The 5,000-nt window shown below is 39.0% G+C and overlaps 2 long non-coding RNA genes across 2 annotated transcripts in view; both read left to right on the top strand.

Annotated features, from left to right (window-relative positions):
- Positions 1 to 272, top strand: part of LOC138026645 (uncharacterized) — a 10,815-nt gene extending 10,543 nt beyond the window's left edge. The window contains exon 3 of the long non-coding RNA XR_011127310.1: positions 1 to 272. This exon is cut by the window's left edge and continues 524 nt beyond it. This is a non-coding gene — a long non-coding RNA (uncharacterized lncRNA).
- The window catches only part of LOC138027051 (uncharacterized), a 44,655-nt gene that overhangs the window by 23,426 nt on the left and 16,229 nt on the right, over positions 1 to 5,000 (top strand). The gene's annotated exons all lie outside the window — the stretch shown is intronic.

Below are 5,000 nucleotides of genomic sequence, written 5' to 3'. Positions count from 1 at the left end.
AAAGCGCTGGACTGCAGATAGAGTGGTCCACATTTGAGCCCTTGTCAAGGTCATTGTGATATGTTCCTGAAACATACTACCAGCAGCTTGATGCTACGAAAACCAGACATAAGGACCAGCTGATACGCCACAGCTCAAATGCAGACTTTCTCTTCCTTACCTATATTGAGACTTCATGAACAAGTCAATGTCACATCAGTAATTAATATCTTGTCTATAATGTCAATTGTACGTACAATTAAAAGTGTTTGCCCAATGTATGTTAACAACCATCTGAAAGCCTATGTTTATTAATTCACAAAATTTTCCTCAATTTTTGCATTAATTAGCTTTGATTCCCTCCTTTTATGGAGCACTTCACCACAACGAGAGAGATAACCATTGCAACAACAGTATACTACTGATCATATACGTGCTAACTCTCACGCCTGCGGGTTGAAAACTTCGATCTCACGCCGGCTCATGCTTGCGGGCCAATTTCTCACGCCTGATTGGAAAATATGTAAGTTGTTGCCATCTTGCTTAACACAATTTCCAAAAATATGTTTACTCAGACCCATCTAAGGAACGAAAACCATGTGTAAAATGAATAAATGACAATACCTTCCTCGCGATCTCTGATTTTTGAAGTGAAACGCACTGGGAGCGAGTGTTTATACGTCTTCGAAAGAGTTCGGAAGACTTCGGACTTCTTCGGAAGACTTTGGATGTCTTCGGAAATGATCGTGTCGTCTTCAAAATCTCAGCACTCCGAGGATAAAAATCTCACGCCTTTTTCTCAGAAAAAGTTGGCAGGTATATGATCATTCATTTGAGAATTCGCTTCTCTGGCCCTTTTCAACGGACATCTCGGCATTTTAAGAACTCCCTTTGGATACCTTTGTCTATATCCTTTAAAAGTCAGTTTAAGTCAAAGATGGTGTCAAGGTTGCCTCTCATAAGCTTATAAATCGGTATCATGAATTCATGATACGTTTTGGCAAAGGTATGTGAATGGCAAAGTGAGTCAAGTGAAATATTCGTGTTCAGCACGAGGTTGTGTTTCTTGGGTTAAGTTTGCTTTGAGTGAAGATGTTTTATATCTGGATACTATTAAATGCTATTTTCCTTCTTTGAGTATTGATGTATTTGTGTCTTTCACTCGATGTTCTTTGAGATTTTTGTCTCTATTATATATCAAATTGTTTTTATTGTACAAAGTGTATGCCATTCGCTTTTGCTCAGAAATAATCTATTCGTCGCAGCAAGGCGAACAACGGCCATCGTCCTTTGAGCGAAGCCATTTGGCCGTGAGAAACTAAATAAAAGTGATTTTAAACTCCTAGCTTAGCCCATGTTTTTTTATATTTTGCTTTGCTAATTTAAAATTTAGCACACCACCGAGACATACTCTCCCCAAACCTTTTCAGCCAGGGCAGCCGTCCGTCCCCCCCTGGCCAGGTATTGTTTTACTAAGGGACGCAGTGATGACGTAAGTAGATCAAATGGGTATTAGAGAACCTTCAGTTAGGGCGTTGTTCAAATGTCGCAAGGAAGGCGAAGAAGCTTTATCGTTTCGTGTGTGTTAATAGCAAGTAGCTGCTATTTTTACAGTCTTGCTGAAATGTCACAACAAACGCGCAGAAGAACTGCTAATGGTATGCATCTTTATCTTTTCATATTTATTACCTCGTAAACTAGTATTTTCTGACAGAGTTTAGTTCAACATTATTCAGATTCCACGAAAACGCCCTCCACTCAAACTTGGAAAACCAGTGATGCCAATGTGCCTTCAACCACTCCTTCAGCCCCCAGTTCAACCACTCGCTCAGCCGCTATCGCAGCTGAAAGTACAGCCGCTAGTTCAGCCGCAAGTTCAACCACTCCTTCAGTTGCACCTTCACCGACACCATCAACAGCTTCAGCTCCATGTCTCATTGGATATCTACAAAACGTAACTTCAAACATGATTTCTTCAAAAGGATCGGAATACTTTTTATTCACGGTGCAGAAACATGATTCTCCGGTGAAAGCTGTATGCTTTTCGCCAAAAAAAAACACAAACAACAAGTTGAAAGCAAGGCTGAAAGCTGCTCACCGTGCAAACTAACAAAATTTGTCCCTCATCCAAGCGAGGAAGATGTCATCTGGGTGAATAAAAATACGGAGATTGACGACGCACGAGACACGGAGGTCAATTTTTCATTCCGAAAAGTTGAAAATGAGACAGCTACCATAACTACAACAAAAGATGTTGCTGAAATCAAAGTAAACCAAATCGTTACCATCCGGGGCCTTTTACTGTTTGGAGAGAAGAAACCAGAACAAATGCTAAGTAAGCCACACCTTACGAAACTAGAAACTTCTTTAGTTGACGACTACGGCTCAATACCTGTGACGCTGTGGAACAAACAAGTAAATACTGCCCGAGATGGCCAACACTCGAAATACAAAACATCCGCGTACGACAATATAATGGCCAAAAGTACTTGTCCTCCTCTACCGAAACCAAATTATTACTTTCCAAACATCAACTTAGTCAACTAGAGCCACAAGCCATTCAGCAAGCGAAAGAGACTCTCAAACGTCAAATACAAGAAGCTGAAGGTTCTCTGCGCCCAAGTGCTCACCGTTGAAATCCTGAAGTATTTCACCTGCGTCAATTGCAAGAAAAAGGTTCAATCACGCCAAGAGTCGCCAATGCTGAAGTGTACCAATTGCAACTGCCATTTTCTGAAAGACAGAAGCTTAAAGAACACAGCAGCAAGAATTTCTATTGAAGGAGATGGTCAAACGTCATGGTACACATTGTTCACACCCAGTATCCAGGCAATCGTAGACTACATGAGTACTAATGCTAATGAGAAGAACGTGGACCAAATGGACGAAGAAGAACTGAGTCAAGTAATTCTTTTGTGTAAAGATTTGAAATTTACTGTGACTCCTACCAATGTAATCACCAATGTTACCTTTACCTAGATGACCTCCCGTTATCATCAGCTGTAGCTAACCAGTAGTAACTAGCCAACAGTTTTTACACAATATCTAACTGTTACCATAAATTGTTATAAATGGAGTTGTGAGATACCGTTATGTTAGTTTGGACTTCACTGATTTATACTAGCTGTCACCTATGTTGCATTTCATAATTTAAAAACACGAAAAACAACTAAGTAAACTAATTTTTTGATCTTAAGGTTTGAAATTGACGGTTACTCCTACCATTGTTACCTTTACCTAGATTACCTCCCGTTATCGTACATGATGAGTAAGTTTTCACTTTATTTTGTACTTGTCACCAATGTTGCATTTCTCAGCAAGGAGGCAATTAACCACTACAATAATAAACGAACAAAAGTTGAATGAAGTACTTGTAAACACTTTGAAATAAATCAGTTGGGTTTTTGTTACACAAAACGAGTTTTAAAAATGTTACTTAGGAAGTTTTACAACCCTTCAACCCTACATTTATTGTAATCTTTCACAGAGCGAAACTCACAATTTATGTTTAGATATTTCTGGATTTGTCATAGTTCCTAGTTTTGGAGATTTGGAGGGAGTAGATTAGGTCTTAAGACCTAATTTTAACCACGCGCTGTTCAGTATTTATTTTAGTGCGTAAACAGTCCCTTTCTGCAAGAAATTCTTGGATGAATAAGGAACAATCGTACCAAATTCCACTTCTCGGACAGAACTGTCTGCAATTGCACATTGAAAGTATGTCATAAATTGCGTCGATCCTATAAAAAACCCGCAGAAAATACAGTCTGGTAAATAATGTCACGCTACCCAGTCTGCAAATGTCGGAAGAAAATTTACACTTAATGATTTCATAACTTCCAACTCCGGTTTATGGCCACCAACAAACGAAGTTTTACGGATCCACATAACATAATGACAAAGTCCAGTATTATACTGTAGAGTTACGATTAGCAATTTGAGGTTCCCTCTTTGAACTAAGATTTGTTGAAACGTTCCGTAACTGTAGATTCGCAAGTTAAAACATAGGTCCCTCGGCGGACATGTGCTTTCGGGTAATTGTTGACATGTGTTTGTGATTGGCGTTGACAATAAATGCTTGGAATCCACGAAGATCGTTGCAATTAAGTTTACAGATAAACACTGCATGTGGCTACTTTAACAGTTAGAAAAATAGGTCCCTCGGGGAGACATATGCTTACGGGTAACAAATATTACACCCGGTGCATTAACATTGTCTGTGTGATTGTTGACACATTTTTATAATCTGCGCTGACAATCGCTGCTTGGAATGCACGAAGATCATTGCAATTAAGTTTACAGATAAACACTGCATGTGGCTACTTTAACAGTTACAAAAATAGGTCCCTCGGGGCGACATACGCTTAAGGGAAACAAATGTTACACCTGGTCCATTAACGTTGTCTGTGTGATTGTTGACACATTTTTACAATGGGCGTTGACAATGGCTGCTTGGAATGCACGAAGAGCATTGCAATTAAGTTTTTCAGATAAACACTGCATGTGGCTACTGTAACAGTTGCAAAAACTGAGTGAATTTCGAAGGAAGAATGGATGCATTTATAGGGAAAACAAAGAAAAAACGAAATAATGAACGAGAAGTAGAAAAGTGTGCAAAGAGTCGCGATGGAATCCGGTCAAGGTCAATGCAAAGATTTCTTGGATTTGTTTTTTACCTTTTCACTCCAGAAGAACACTGGCAATTCTCAAGGTTTAATACGTTTGTCAAATAATTCTGTGTCACGGACGATGTACAAAGAAAGAAAACAAATAATGAACAGGTCACTTGACAGCATCAAGTAGCTTCATTTGCGTGAGCGATGTTAATGCTTACCTCCCGATTTTCCCGCGAAACTCTTTTGGCTTGCAGGAAAATCACAAAATTTTTCCCGGAAAATTATTTAAAGGTAATTTCGTGACATTTCTGGTGTTAGTTGATCTTGCTTTTTGTTTGCTACCAAATTAGATTATCAAATTTCAAGTTCTTTTACCATCTCAACAACTTTCAGTCTACAAAGAAT

The sequence above is a fragment of the Montipora capricornis genome, chromosome 12, assembly GCF_036669925.1.
Source record: "Montipora capricornis isolate CH-2021 chromosome 12, ASM3666992v2, whole genome shotgun sequence".
Taxonomy (NCBI): domain Eukaryota; kingdom Metazoa; phylum Cnidaria; class Anthozoa; order Scleractinia; family Acroporidae; genus Montipora; species Montipora capricornis.
The sequence above is the reverse complement of the archived record's forward strand: the minus strand, read 5'-3'. Positions and strand labels throughout refer to the sequence as shown.